Below are 16,287 nucleotides of genomic sequence, written 5' to 3'. Positions count from 1 at the left end.
TTTTCCCATCTAAAACACCTGATGGTCCTAATAGAGAGCTGAACTGCCAATAGCTAAGCAGGAGCAAAGATAAGCGGGACTGGAAGGCGGAGAGTATAAATAGAAGGAGAAAATAAGGAAGAGGAGGACTTCAAGGGCCAGCCACCCCGCCATGCAGCCACGCAGCCACCCAGCCACCCAGCCACCCAGCCAGCTAAGGAGAGAGAGTGAAAGAAAGCTATACAGAAGTAAGAAAAGGAAAAAGCCCAGAGGCAAAAGGTAGTGGGGATAATTTAAGATAAAGCTGGCAAGAAACAAGCCAAGAGCCCCCGTGTGTGATTTATTTGGGAGATGGGTGGCAGGCCCCTCAAAAAGTCAAAATTTGAATACTTGATCCCCAGCCTTGAAACTGCACAAAGGACTGGAGGTGTGGCCTTGTTGGAGGGGGTAGGCTTTGAGGTTTCAAAAGCCTAAGCCATTCCCAGTGCTCTGCCTTGTGCTTAGAGACCAAGACAGGAGCCTCTGCCTATTGGACCCTGGCAGATGCCACGCTCCTTATCATGACAGTCACGGGCTCTAACTGAGCCTCTAAATTAGTGGTTCTCAATCTTCCTAACGCTGTGACCCTTTAATACGGTTTCTCCTGCTGTGATGACCCCAACTATAAAAACAGTTCCGTTGCTACTCTATAACTGTAAATTTGCTACTGTTATGAATCATTTTGTAAATATCTGTGTTTCTGGTGGCCTTAGGTGACTCCTGGGAAAGGGTTGTTTGATCCTCATCTTTCAAGAGCCAATAATAAAACTCCCAACCATTTTCTTGGACTCTCCCTTTCTCTCCCACACCCCAGAGGGGAGGAACAGAAATGCCTCCTGGACTCCATTAACCTTGGGTTTTGTAATTCCAGAGATCTTATCCCTCATATAAATGTCTCCGACTTTCCCCATCTCAAACCGCACCCAACAGTAGGGAACTAGGCACTGGAAGCAGATCAGGCAGTCTGTCCCCTGCCAGTGCTCTGCTGCTCTGGTTATAAACATGAGGATAATCCTCCAAACTGATTTGTTGGTTTGCAGACAGGATGACACCTCATTCCTTAGGAATATTTAGCATCAGAGAATTGATCATCTTAAGACAGTTTCTTACATTTGAACAGTTTGATAACACTATTAGTATATGAAAATGAAACATAAACATACTATACTTTCACATAATTCCTAATCCAGTTAGACCGGCGGACGTAAAAGATAGTTGTAATTCAGTAGAGGGAAGAGTTAACTCTAGCTTGGAAGAAATTACAGAAAATGAAACATTGACTCTGATTCTTTCTTTCATTTTTCTTTTTTTTCCTTTTTTGTTTTTTCTTTTTTTTTAAATATTTATTTTTATTATGTATACAATATTCTGTCTGTGTATATGCATGCTGGCCAGAAGAGGGCATCATACACCATTACAGATGGTTGTGAGCCACCATGTGGTGGCTGGGAATTGAACTCAGGACCTTTGGAAGAGCAGGCAATGCTCTTAACCTCTGAGCCATCTCTCCAGCCCCCCCTTTTTTGTTTTTTCAAGACAAGGTTTCTCTGTAGCTTTGGTGCCTGTCCGTCCTGGAACTAGCTCTTGTAGACCAGGCTGGCCTTGAACTCGCAGAGATCTGCCTAACTCTGCCTCCCAAGTTGCTGGGATTAAAGCCGTGTGCCACTGCAGCCCGGCTGATTCTGATTCGTACAGCATAACTCTCACTTCTCCAGAAAGCACATCCCACACAGAAATGGCCACCATGTTCCAGACTCAGACCCTAAAGGAGTAGATGAGCAAAACTGCTTCCTCTGGTTAGAAAGAGCAACAGATCATTGTAACAGCCTGGGAATACTTCTCAGGTAAGTCCCCATTCCATCACACTGCACCAAACCCTGGGAACTCAACAGGAATAAAGCAGAAGTTCCTTCTCTCATGAGTTGGATTCTGGTTGGATAGGGGGTGCTGTGGACTGAATAGCTGTGTCCCTTCAAAATGCATATGTTTCAAAGCCGGGGCGGCAGTTTAGTTGGCAGAGTGGTTGGCAAGCACTCACAAAGCCCCGAGTTCAATAACTAGTGCCACACAAATCCTGGAATCTCAACATTCAGAGGTGGAGGCAAAAGGAGAAGAAATTCAAGGTTGCCAGTAGCAGTGACATACACCTTTGATTTACAGTTACAACAAGAGGTGCAAGGCAGCCCATAGAAGACCCAAGATTGAGAAACTTGAACTGATGGAGCAAGGCTGAGTAACACACCCTTGCCAAGACAGAAGGAAGGAAGGGAAGAAAGGAAGAAAGGAAGGGGCAGGATTGGAGAAGTGAGGCTCTACGCCACACTTTGCTGTCAGGTATCTAATGTGGGTAGCTTTTTTTCTGCTGAAGTGTGAAATGTGGTCAGAGGGCTTTCCTGAGCCAAAAGATGATCTCTTCTAGCTTCTTTTCCTTGTCTGGCATCTGGAGTGAAACACACCCTCGGTCTTGTTCTCGACTCCCAGATGAAGAGTTTTACCCTGAAAACAAAGCCATGTTTTATTATTATTCAGTCCATCCCTTCCAGCCTTCACCCTCCAACCACTTTCCCTGATGCTCAGAATCCCTCGCTCCCCAGATCACATAAAGATCTTCTTAAGCCACATAAAGTCATATCCTGTAAAGAACATCTGAGCGCTGATTTAAATCGTTGTGGCAAAAACTTTTTGAGGGGGAAGCTGGAGAGATGGCTCAGTGGTTAAGAGCACTGACTGCTCTTTCAGAGGACCCGGGTTCAATTCCCAGCACCCACATGGCAGTTCGAAACTGTCTGAAGATCCAGTTGCAGGGGATCTGACACCTTCACACCAATGCATATAAAATAAATAGATCATAAAAAATATTTAAAAAAAAAACTTTTTGAGGCTTTTTTACATAGTCAGACAGCCCTCAGACTGGAAATCCTTCTGTTTCTACATCCTGGGTGCTAGGTATATGTCCTCACCTCCAGCAAGATGTTATCTTATTGCTAGTTTTCTCTTTTTCTTTTTCCTCTTCTTTTTTCCTCTTCTCTTTCTTTCTTTTGGTTTTGGAAGGCAAGGTTTCTCTGTGTAGTCCTGTATGTCCTGGAACTCACTCTGTAGACCAGGCTGGCCTCAGACTCTCACAGAGATCCACCTGTCTCCCGAATGATGGGGTGAAAGGATTGCGCCACCACTGCCCTGCTTACTTGCTAGTTTTCTAAGATGTGGTATTGTATATAGTAAGCATGATATTGTGGCTTAATTTAGGAAAGAAAAGAAACAAGGTGGGAGAAGTGCAAAGTCTTTTAATGAATATAGACCCAGGATACCTAGACAAATACTGACAAAACCAAAAGCAGCAAAGAGAAAAAAATTATACATCTTGATTGGATATATCCCTGGAATAAAAAGTTGTTAAATCTGTCTTTTTTCATGGTTTGTTTATTTTCTTTTGAGACAGACTCTCAAGTGGCCTGGAGTGGCCTTGAAGTCACTATGACAGCTGGGGATGACACTGAACTTCTGGTCTTGTTGCCTCTGTTTCCCAAGTGCTGAGATTATGGGCATGCACCACAACACTCAGCTTGACTTAACTTCTTCCAGCCGCTGTAACACCCCACATCAAAGGAAAAGATTTTTTTAAATATTTATTTATTTATTTATTTATTTATTTATTATGTATACAATGGTCTGTCTGTGTGTATGTCTACAGGCCAGAAGAGGGCACCAAACTTCATTGCAGATGGTCGTGAGCCACCACGTGGTTGCTGGGAATTGAACTTAGGACCTTTGGAAGAGCAGGCTCTTAACCACTGAGCCATCTCTCCAGCCCAAAGAAAGAGATTTTTTCCTATGATTATTTGAATAGATTCAAAGGAAAATTTTGACAAAATCCAACACCTTTCATAAAAATATTCAATAAAATAAAAATCTAAGAAGTTTCCTCTCATAGTAATGAAGTGTACAGAAAAAATGTCAGCTGAGACCATATTTGATGATGAAAATCAAGATGTTTTTGCCCTAAAATCAACAACAAAAAGACATAAATTATCAAAGCCTCTAGTCAACAATTTACTAAAGGTACTGGCTGGTTTTGCATCAATTTGATACAAACTATAGTTAACTGAGATGAGGAACCTCAATTGAAAAAAATGCTTCCACAAAATCAGGCTACAGACTGGGTGGTAGTGGCACATGCCTTTAATTCCAGCACTCGGGTGGCAGAGGCAGTCAGATCTCTGTGAGTTTGAGGCCAGCCTGGTCTACAGAGTGAGTTCCAGGTTTCAGGACAGGCAGAGTTGCTACACAGAGAAACCCTGTCTTGAAAAACAAAACAAAACAAAACAAAAAGCAGGCTACAGGCAAGCCTGTAGAGAATTGTCTTTATAGGTGGTTGATGTGGAAGGGCCCAGGCTACTGTGAGTGGTTGCACTCCTGGGCTGGTGGTCCTGGGTTTTCTAAGAAAGCGGCTAAACAAGCTACAAGGAACAAGTCAGTAAGCATCACTCCGCATGGCCTCTGTATCAGCTCCTGCCTCCAGGTTCCTGCCCTACTTGAGTTCTTGTCTTGATGAACAGTAATGTGGAAGTGCAAGCCAAATAAACCCAAGTTCCTTTTGGTCATGGTGTTTCATCATAGCAATAAGAAAGCCTAAGAGAAAAGGCTTTTGCCAATATGAGGAATGCCTTTGCCGCTTTCCCATGGATCCAAGTCTTTGTTATGGCTGTGCCCACATCAACAATGCACATTCAGTCAGGACTTCACTCACTCAGAGCTTCCTACAGTTTCCATAGACAGACCCAGGTCTAGATAAATGAACAGAAATTTAAGTAGGCCACATCGACAATGGGTGCTTAGTCAAGCAGAAACTCTGAGACAGATATGAGTTGTCTGTCAGTCCCTTGACACACACATCAGAGAAGCATACGACAGATTGCTGTCTTCTATGTATCCAGGTAACGGTATTACACTTTTATGTTTTTTAAAGTCTGCGGGTGTTTTGCCTGTGTACCATGTGTGTGTCTGGAGCCATAAGGGGGCATTGGATTTCCTAGAACTGGAACCACAGATGGCTATGAGCCACGTTGTGGGTTGTGGGAACTAAACCAGGTCAGTGCTCTTAGCAGAAGAGTCGTCTCTCTGGCCCAGCCGTTACACTTGTATTTCAGGACAGAGTGTTGGAGAAGTTCTTCAGCTTGGTTTTCAAAAAATTGGTTTTGAGACAGGGTTTTTCTGCATAGCCTTGACTATCCTGGAACTTGTTTTGTAGGCCAGGCTGGCCTCAGACTCACAGAGATCCACCTGCCTCTGCTTTCCAACTGCTGGGACCATTGAGCTACCATTCCCAGCTTTGGTTTTTCCATTGTGATTTTATACATCCATGGGCCCAGGTTACTTTGATCCATTATAGGGTGGCACCCTTTGATGGGTAAGTTATTTACCAGTCTCTATGCCTCATGGGTCCCATGAGACGTCGTTGCTTATGTGCCCAAGAGGTGCAGAGTCATCTGCCTCTGATGTGCCCACAAAATGGAGTCAAATGATGTTTGTACAGACCAAAAAAAAAAAAAAAAAAAAAAGAACCTATTGTTTTACGCAACACAAACCAACTTGGAACAGGGTGCAGATTGATGGTAACATGAAAGGAGATGAGTATTTGGAAAAAGAAGAACTAAGTTAGGAAACTCATACTTCCTAGTTTCAAATCCTGTTCTTTAAACAACGGTAATCAAGACAATGTGATGATTGTGTAAGGTAGTGATAGACATAAATATAAAATAAATGAGAACTCGGGTAGGTCAATGTGCCTATATACAGTGATTATGAAAATGGTGTTGATAGAATTCAATGGGAAACCACTATGGTCTCAACTAATGGTACAGTGACACTAGATTATCCCCTTGTGGATGGATGAGCTTGAGTCCTTACCTCAGACTTTACTGTAAGATCAATTCAGCTGGCATAGAGTCCACTCAGCAGAAGGGGGGGGGGGGGCAAATGGTTGTGAGCAGACACGTGGGTGCTGCTGGGAAGTGAGCCTGGGTGTTCCACAAGAGTGCTAGTGCTTGTAACTGCTGAACTGTCTGTCTTTCAAGCTCCAAGTTTTCCCATTCGTTTTTGAGACGCGTTCTCTCCATGAACCTGGAGTTTACTGTTTCAGCAGGACTGAGCGGCCAGTAAGCCCTCACCCCACTGCCTCTGCTCCCCACCACCAGTGCCGAGGTTGTAGCTAGCTGCTGCTAAGCAGAGCTTTTACGTGGGTAGTGGGGATCTGAATCTGGGTCCTCACGATTGTTCAGCCAACACTTTACTCATCAAGCCATCTTCCCAGCCTGCTTTTTTTTTTTGTTTGTTTTTTTGAGGCAAAGCCATGCTTTCCATGATGAATTATCATGACCAGAACCTCTATCACATTGCTGACTAGCAGTTCTGAGAACATCCTTGTGTTGTTGATGATCTTAGGGCAAAAACATCAAGTCTTTCATCATCAAATATGGCCTCAGCTGACATTTTTTCATACAGTTCATTACCATGAGAGGAAACTTTCTAGATTTTTTTGTTGTTGAATGTTTTTGATGAAAGGTGTTGGATTTTGTCAAAATTTTCTTTTGAATCTATTCAAATAATCATAGAAAAAGTCTCTTCCTTTGATGTGGGGTGTTACAGCGGCTGGAAGAAGTTAAGCCAAGCTGAGTGTCGTGGCGCATGTCTATAATCCCAGCATTTGGAAAGCAGAGGTTACAAAACCAGAAGTTCAGTGTCATCCCCAGCTGTCATAGTGATTTCAAGGTCACTTTAGGATACTTGACAACCTGTCTTAAAACAGAATAAAGCATAAAAAAAAGAAAGTCGAGGCAGAAGGATGGATCATGAGTCCCAGGCTATCCTGAGCTACATAGTAAGACTAGGTCTCAAAGACTAAAGAGAATTTAGGAATATAATCTGGTTGGTGGAAACCTTGTCTAACATACAAAAAGCCCTAGATTTGATTCCCACCACCATACAAACTGAGCATACACATGTCTGTAATCTTTGTTTTGGAGGAATAGAGGAAGAAGGATTAGAATCCATGGTCATCCTCAGCTGTATAATGAGTTTGAGGCTATTTTAGGCAGCAGGAGAATTTCAAAATAAATAAGTAAACAAATAAATAAAATGAGGAAGGGTTTCGAGCCCAAATCTACATCCAAATGGTTCATATTTGTGGTGACACAGCATGAGACAGGAAAGTAACTTCTGGGGTCGCTTACCCAAGAGGGGGCCTGATTTATTCAGAGGTTTTGATCTTCCCTCTTCTCATCAAATAGTAGTCCAGTCTAAAAGAAGTGTAGTCCGGAAGAGAACGGTCTAATCTAATTGTTGTCTAATCTAAAGAAGTCCTAAACAAAGGCATCCTCTCTGTACAGGGAGCACAGCGAGCATAGTAAAGAGAGAGAATGAGGAGCTTTTGTCCTAATCAACCTTTTACAGGCATCTCATGCGGGAGAAAGCCATTCTTCTGGACCTCCTGACTCAGAACACCACACGAAGGAACCGGGTTATCACTTTATACCCACATCTCGCTTCCACCATTTTGGGGTGCTGAGAGACATCCCTTTCAATGCCTGACTGCTCCTAGAGAATAGTCTCAAACCTGGTCATGAGGGCATCTCACATACACACTTTGTTCTGAGTCAGAGACATGAGTGTGTTTCTTCACACACACACACAAAAACACAGAATATGGGAAAAAGAGAGCTGTGTGTTCAGCTGATTTGGAGGAGTTAATTAATTTTGGGGGTTTTTTGTTTTGTTTTTTGTTTGTTTGTTTGTTTGTTTTTTGAGAAGGTTTCTCTGTACCTTTAGAGCCTGTCCTGGAACTAGCTCTTTTAGACCAAGCTGGCCTCTAACTCATAGAGATCCACCTGCCTCTGCCTCCCGAGTGCTGGGATTAAAGGTGTGCGCCACCATCGCCTGGCTTGTTTTTTATTGATATTTATTGAGCTCTACATTTTTCTCTTCTCCCCTCCCTGTTTCTCCCCTCCCCCCTTCAACCCTCTCCCAAGGTCCCCATGCTCCCAATTTACTCAGGAGATCTTGTCTTTTTTTACTTTCTACTTCCCATGTAGATTAAATCTATGTAAGTCTCTCTTAGTGTCCGCATTGTTGTCTAAGTTCTCTGGGATTGTGGTTTGTAGGCTGGCTTTCTTTGCTTTATGTTTAAAAACCACCTATGAGTGAGTATATGCGATAATTGTCTTTCTGTGTCTGGGTTACCTCACTCAAAATAATGTTTTCTAGCTCCATCCATTTTCCTGTAAAATTCAAGCTGTCAGTTTTTTCTGCTGTGTAGTAGTCCATTGTGTAAATGTACCACATTTTTCTTATCCATTCTTCGATCGAAGGGCATTTAGGTTGTTTCCAGGTTCTGGCTATGACAAACAAAGCTGCTGTGAACATAGTTGAGCACGTGTCCTTGAAGCACGAGTGAGCATCCTTTGGATATATACCCAAAAGTTGTATTACTGGGTCTAGAGGAAGGTTGTTTCCTACTTTTCTGAGAAATCACCACACTGACATCTAAAGGGGTTGTACCAGCTTGCATTCCCACCAACAATGCAGAAGTGTTCCCTTTTCCCCACAACCTCTCCAGCATAAGTTGTCATCAGTGTTTTTGATCTTGGCCATTCTTACAGGTGTAAGACGGAATCTCAGAGTTGTTTTGATTTGCATTTCTCTGATGACTAAGGATGTTGAGCATTTCCTTAAGTGTCTTTCAGCCATTTTAGATTCCTCTGTTGAGAGTTCTCTGTTTAGGTCTGTACTCCATTTTTTTTTATTGGATTATGTGGTCTTTTGGTGTCCAATTTCTTGAGTTTTTTGTATATTTTTGAGATCAGACCTCTGTCTGATGTGGGGTTAGTGAAGGTCTTTTCCCATTCTGTAGGTTGCCATTTTGTCTTGTTGACTGTGTCCTTTGCTTTACAGAAGCTTTTCAGTTTCGGGAGGTCCCATTTATTGTTTCTCTCAGTGTCTGTGCTGCTGGGATTATATTTAGGAAGTGCTCTCCTGTGCCAATGTGTTCAAGTGTACTTCTCACTTTCTCTTCTCTAAGGTTCAGCATGACTGGCTTTATGTTGAGGTGTTTGACCCATTTGAACTTGAGTTTTGTGCATGGTGATAGATATGGGTCTATTTTCATTCTTCTACATGTTGATATCCAGTTATGCCATCACCACTTGTTAAATATGCTTTCTTTTTTCCATTTGATATTTTTTTTTGCTTCTTTATCAAAGATCAGGTGTTCAAAGATGTGTGGATTGATATCTGGGTCTTCTCTTCAGTTCCATTGGTCCTCCTGTCTGTTTTTATGCCAATACCAGGCTTTTTTCAGTACTGTAGCTCTGTAGTAGAGTTTGAAGTCAGGGATTGTGATGCCTCCAGAAGTTCTTTAATTGTACAGGATTGTTTTGGCTATCCTGGGTTTTTTGCTTTTCCAAATGAAGTTGAGTACCGTTCTTTCAAGATCTTTGAACATTTTTGCTGCGATTTTGAGGGGCATTGCATTGAATCTGTGAAGGGGCATTGTCGATCAGCAGTTATGATTAACCAGACTAGCTTTAATATATGATATTCTGCTTTAATAAAGGAAAGAAAAGGGAACTTACAAAAGCCAAGGTTCCAGCGAGGAGCACAGGAAGACAAAACAGAAGGCGGGCCGCACACCCGCAAGATTTTATAAGTAGATATTAGCCTAAGGGGGACACGCCTTACAAACAAGGTGATTGGCTGGGCTTCCCCTTCATCTCCCCCTTTTTTTTTCTAAATAAGACAGAACCAAACCAAAATACAACTATATACAATAGGAACAAATATTAAATATAAAATTACAAACAACAAACAATATTAAGCAAGAAACATATAACAAAAGTTTTACTAAACATTCTATTTCAAGGAGTCTGAATAATGTAAAGGGTAACTACAATTATCTAATCTTCAACCCCATCAAAGATCTGAGAAGGGAAGTAATATTACTTAAGCAACCAGGAAGTACAAACGAGAAACTTCCAAAATGTGCAACAAATGATAGAGACAACTGACTACCTGGGCAATCACCCAAAGTCTTGTTTTGCAATGTTGAGGCAACCAACTTTGGCTAAGGCCTAACACAACTGACATAACATTTTTCAAAGGCAAGTTCAACTTTTTGTAGAACTATCCTACCCTGTCTTGGCAAGATAAGACAATCCTGTTTTATCCACTTATGGATATTCTGTATCTTTGTCAGTAGTTGAGGTATGGGCTTTTCTTTGCCCAAAGGCCAGTTCTGCCAAGAAGAAGACAAGCTCCCAGTGGAGTGCCTTTGGTGCTCAATGTTCTCTCGGGAGTAGAGTGGTGTTGCCAGGAGTGATTGTGTCTCATAAGTACAAAACTCTAGGTTAGATTAAAGGCCATTTTCTACTGCTCTTCAAAGAGGTCGAAGATTATACTATCTATACTAAATATAATCTCTATGTATCTAAAAAAACTGAATATCCTAAATATAAATATGACAAACATATATGACTATTGATATATAATTCTCAATACCTATCTAACTTGGAGACTAAGAGAATAAACAACTGTGCAATAAATGAGGACGATCTCCAAATGTAAACAATGTCATTATATAAATAATATCAGAGGTAGAAATGTACATTGCAATATAGTAAATATCTTGCCGGGCGGTGGTGGCGCACGCCTTTAATCCCAGCACTCGGGAGGCAGAGGCAGGCGGATCTCTGAGTTTGAGGCCAGCCTGGTCTACAAGAGCTAGTTCCAGGACAGGCTCTAGAAACTACAGGGAAACCCTGTCTCGAAAAACCAAAAACAAAAAAGAAAAAAAAAAGAAAACAATGGTGACAGCTCCATGACATTGTGAAGTTAAATGAAGTCACCACATTACACTGTACTGGGTTTTCACCTCAGGATAAACACCAATTTAGCATTGATTCATTCAAACATGATCAAATGGCAAATTTTACATGGCATATGTTTGCCATAATAAAAAGTCAAAAGAGCTGAGGGTAGTGTAATGGTGCTCGCCTTCAATCCCAGAACGTGGGAGGCAGAGGCAGAGGCAGGTGGATCCCTGTGAGTCTGAGACCAGCCTGGACTAAATGGTGAGTTCCAGTACAGCCAGGCCTATGTTGTGCCTGTAATCCCCTCACTTAGGAAAGAAAACAGGAAGATCCAGGGAGGTAAAAATAGTTCAAGCTCATCCAAGGCTACACAGCAAGTTCTAGGCCAGTTTGTCTCAAAACACAACAACAGCAAAATCTCCCAGGGCCAGGATATGGCTCAGTTGGGCCGAGAACTTGCTTAGCAGGCAGAAAGCTCTGGATTGGTTCTTAGCACAGTGTAAACCTGACCCAGTGTCTCAAGCTTGTAGCCCACAGGACTCAAGAGGTAGAAAGAGGAGAGTTAGGGCTTTTGTGGATAAATTGGACATAGGAGGAGCTGGAGAGAAGGCTCAGTGGTTTGAAGCACTTGTTGCTCTTGAAGGGGACCTGGGTTCAATTCCCAGCACCCATATGGTGGTTCACAACCACCTGTAACTCCAGTTCTGGGTGAGCTGTTCTGACCTGTGGTGAGCACCCGCTAAGCACCCTGGGACATGTGTGTGTGTGTGTGTGTGTGTGTGTGTGCGCGCGCACATATGTACATGGAGGCAAAACACACATAAAATAAAATGAGAAGTGAGTAAGTCTGACCTTAAAATCAGGCAGAGGAAGACACTGTCGATGGTAACGTGTTTTAGAACAGTTGTAACAAGCGCAATCATTGTGCTTCACCACTTGGCTCTGACGAATAAGTGACCAAGAAGTAGCAGTGTGTGGTGTCAATATCCTGAGGGAAGGAATGAGTCACATCCAGTCAGGACTGGATGGGACAGCACCGAGTTTCATCATGCAATGGTGGGGGGAGGGGCACGATTGAAAACTTACGAATGATTTCTGGAATTTTCCATTTACTGTTTCCTGGCCACAGCTGACCTTAGGTGACTGAAGCTGTGAGTGGAGACTGCTCTGTCTGATCTGTGAAGAGAAAGACCAAAGGGAGGAAAATGAGGAACTGTGATTTCCCTAGCACGGAGGAGCAGCAAATCGCTGTGTGATCAGTTATTAGAAAGATTTAGAAATTACCAATCCAACTCGTGAGGAGTTGGGAAAATTTAAACTTGGGGTGGGAGGAGATCTCAGATGACAGAGTGCTCATCTTGCAAGACGAGGTTCTAAGTACTCGATTCCTGACACCCTCGTAAAAGCCAGGCATGATGCCACACAATTAAAACCCCAGTGCTGTGGGGGCAGAGACAGGCAGATCCCTAGGGCTCCCTGACCTAGCGTTTCCACCCTCTGCCTCCACAGGCATTGATTGGCACAACCTGTACCTATGCGCACACATACACATACAATGTGAGAAGTGAAATTAGCCGGGCGATGGTGGCACTCACCTTTAATCCTAGCACCAGCACTTGGGAGGCAGAGACAGGTGGATCTCTGTGAGTTCAAGACCAACCTGGTCTACAAGAGCTAGTTCCAGGACAGCTAAGGCTGTTACACAGAGAAACCCTGCCTCAAAAAAAAAACAGCAACAACAAAACAAACAAACAAACAAATGCAAAAAAGAAAAGAAAAAAGTGAAAGTATAAACAAATTAGAGAAATTAAAGCTAAGTCTACAATCTCATGGTTGTCATCTGTTAATGACTAAAATGAGGGGGAAATGGGACCTGCTGTCATCTGGTGGTTTGAGCTTCGCTCTTCAATCTCAGAGTTTCACTGAAGGAACATATTGGTGAAGCTTCTGAAGGTGAGTTACTTAGATGCTCGCTGACCCAACAGCAAAGATCATTAGCCTGAGTCTGAAGAGAATAAAAAAAAAAGAATGGAAAACAAGGAGGGCCAAAGAAACCATCTTTAAACCATTATTAATAAAATGAAATCGTCAGCTAATTGATGGTGACACACTCCTTAAATCCTTAATCCCAGCGCTTCAGAGGCAGAAGCAGGTGAATCTCTGAGTTCAAGGCCAGCCTGGTCTACAGAGCGAGTTTCAGGACAGCCAGGGCTGCACAGGGAAACCCTGTCTCAAAAAAAAAAAAAAAAAAAAAAAAAAAAAAAAAAAAAAAAAAACCTAGGAAAAAGAATAAAATAAGATGGAATTATCAGAAGCCCAGAAAGCCTTAGATCAGGAGGGGGCATCCTTCGTGACCTTCAGTCTGATGAGCTAGTTCCAGGACAGGCTCCAAAGCTACAGAGAAACCCTGTCTCGAAAAAAAAACAAAAAAAAAAAAACAAAAAAAAAAAAAGGTTTAAATAATCAGCAAAGTTTAAAGTTGGGGTGGAAAGGTGAAAAATATACAGGGTGGTCTGCCTCTCTCTCTCTCTCTCCCTCTCTCTCTCTCTCTCTCCCTCCCTCCCTCCCTCTCTCTCTTTCTCCCTCTCTCCCTCCCTCTCTCTCTCTCCTCTCTCTCCCTCTCTCCTCTCTCCTCCCTCTCCTCTCCTCTCTCTCTCCTCTCTCTCCTCTCTCCTCTCTCTCTCCTCTTCCTCCTCTCTCTCTCTCTCTCTCTCTCTCTCTCTCTCTCTCTCCCTCGCTTTTGAGACAGTTCTCATATAGCCTAGAAATGTGTTAGATCTAAATCTACCAAAGTGACAGTTTGGGTTCATCTCAGACTGAACTCTGAGAAACTCTTGACATTCTTCAGAAACCTTGTAAAGTGGGTTTCTGTTTGCCCGTAAAAGCTTTACTGTCTTACCTGGCCCCACCCTCTTCCCCGAACCTCTGGAGACATTGTCTAGTTTTTTATTAACTCAAATTCTGTTTTATTAACTCAAATCTAGTTCTTTATTAACTCACGCAAGCCTCCAATAGATCAGAGCCTCATGTTAGAACCTAGGCTGTTCCAGCTAAACTGCCCTCCTCCCATCTCAGCGGAACCCCATAGAACTGGCAGGACTTTGCCGACATTTCTGCTCTGCTCTCTATGCCCTGGAGAAAACCCTGGCAATCAGCAGGCTATCCCTTTCTCTGCCTTTCTTCTCTGCTCCTCCCCGTTCCCTGACTCCCCAGATGCCTTGCTATTCTCTCTCTTACCTATGATAAAAAAGAAAAAGAAAAGAGAAAAAAACCTTCCCTAACTGTTGCATAGTCATTTTTGTGGTTTCTGTACTGGCCCCTCAATTACACTGCATCCCTGAGCCTGGCTTTGATCCCCTGGCTTCCACTTTCCAAGTGTTGGCTTAACAAACACAAACTACCACCATGCCCAGCAAAGTCAATTCAGGGACGTAAAGTGTTTGTGGTTGATGGGTATCAAATCCAGGACCTTGACCATGCTAGGAAAACACTCTAGGACTAAGTGATAGCAGTAGCCCTTGTTTGTCTTACGTTGAAGGATTCTTGCTTTTTTAAAAAATTCATTTTTTTTTTTACGAGCATTGGTGTTTTGTCCACATGTATGTCTGTGAGAAGGTGTTGGACTCTCGGAAACTAGAGTTACACACGGTTGTGAGCTGCCTTGTGGGTGCTGGGGATTGAACCCCAAGTCCTCTGAACCACTGAGCCGTACCAAAGGTTTTCCTTTTATAAATTAGATTGTAGTATGTTTTATGAGACTCATTGTTGAGACTTAGAGAGAAGAACAATAACAAGTAAACCACAGACGTTCTGGCTCTAAGTAAGTGTGTTATTTTTAACTTTCTTATTTGAGATGTTACAATCATCCTGCCAGTCAAAATATTCTAAAGAGACATTTATGCCCCTCCCTTTTCAGGGCCCGAACAAACTGGAATTCCCACCCCTCCCAACACCCCTCGCCCAGGAATCTCCTGTTGGGAAAAGAGAAAGGCTGGGGCTTGATGCCAGCCAGAGGAGAAAGGTTTTGGGTTTTTAGGGTTTTTTTGTTTTTGTATTTTGGGACAGGGTTTCTCTCTGTCGCTTTGGCTGTCCTGGAACTTGCTCTGTAGAACAGACTGGCCTCAAACTCACAGAGATCTGCCTGCCTCTCCCAAGTGCTGGGATTAAAGGTGTGCACCACCATGCCTTTGACAGCTTGCTAGACCCCGTTTCAGGATGTACTGGAGCCCAGACAAAGGTGCATCGGTGCTAGGACCAACTGTACCTCGGGCACGACAGCTTAGTCAGGCTTTCCTTTTACCTTCTGTTTAAACCAAACCCCGGGTCACAACGTCCAGATGGACTTGGTCGGTGGTCACCAGGACTTTGATTGGTTCCTCTCTCTAATGTGGTATCGTTGAATAAACATTCTTCCCTCCGCTTCTCACTATTATATGTCTTCTGTCTGGCCTGTTGGGAATGGATGGCCATGCCTAGCCTGTTGGCACTGTCAAGGCCTCGTTCTGTCCCCAAAGACGCTGGTAACAGTGGCTTTAGGAAAACATGCCCCATCTTGGTAGGGAGCTTTAGCTTTGTCAGTTATGTTACATAATAAATATTTGTCTTGATTCTCAGCCAGCAGAAAATAAAAGCTAAGATTCCAGGATAAGGAGTTTCTTTTCTTCCCCAAACCCAGCCCCTTAATGTTCCCTGTCTTCCTTCCTGCCCCAGAAAGATCAGAACAGATGGAACAGGAGCTGCTTGTACTGCTCTCTCAATGGGCTTTCTTCGCCTTTGTTTGGAAGAATTCAAGAAGCCTGACCTGAATCACCTGGGCTGGAAACAAAGCCCCAGAGTCCTTCAGTTCAACTCTCTCTGCCCACAGAGAGACACACACAGAGGCTGACCATGGATGAGGAAGGCAGCTGGGGAGTGGAAAAGAGACATTTGGGGGACTTTCTGATATTGGAGCCATCTTAGTGATAGCATCCCCTTAGTGAAGTCCTGGTGGAGACCACAATTAGATCAAGACCATATACAAAGGCAGGCTGGTGGAGTTAAAGCATGGAAGTGAACTGTTTAATAGACTGTATAAGAAACTGTTGTTTTCTCCTTTATCTGGGTAGCTTATGGGAATACATATTACGTTTGAATGGGAACACTTTCCTTGCCTTGCATGTATAAACTAAAATGTGTTGCCATCATCATGCAGGCTTAGGTTAGAGCTGCAAGAGTTGATGAAAGAAAGACTGAGGTGTGAGTGAAACGTGTTATTATCATCTGATGTGGTGGCTCACGCCTTTGATCCTAGCACTTAGGGAGCAGAGGCAGGTGAGGCACATCTTCATGAGTTTGAAGCCAACCAGGTCTACACTGTGAGATGTTGGAAGACTTTTTCTGTCCCATCAGCCAGTTCCTAAATAAGCACACG

General features: G+C 43.1%; 1 long non-coding RNA gene across 1 annotated transcript; it reads right to left on the bottom strand.

Annotated features, from left to right (window-relative positions):
- Positions 1–1,594: 1,594 nt before the first annotated feature.
- LOC119815676 lies at positions 1,595–12,056 on the bottom strand. Its single transcript, XR_005285554.1, has 3 exons — positions 11,964–12,056; positions 11,730–11,865; positions 1,595–2,514 (listed from the first exon to the last, which is right to left on the bottom strand). It is a non-coding gene; the product is annotated as an uncharacterized LOC119815676 (long non-coding RNA).
- Between the last annotated feature and the right edge of the window lie 4,231 nt (positions 12,057–16,287).

This window comes from Arvicola amphibius, chromosome 5 (genome assembly GCF_903992535.2).
Source record: "Arvicola amphibius chromosome 5, mArvAmp1.2, whole genome shotgun sequence".
NCBI classification, from domain to species: domain Eukaryota; kingdom Metazoa; phylum Chordata; class Mammalia; order Rodentia; family Cricetidae; genus Arvicola; species Arvicola amphibius.
The sequence above is the reverse complement of the archived record's forward strand: the minus strand, read 5'-3'. Positions and strand labels throughout refer to the sequence as shown.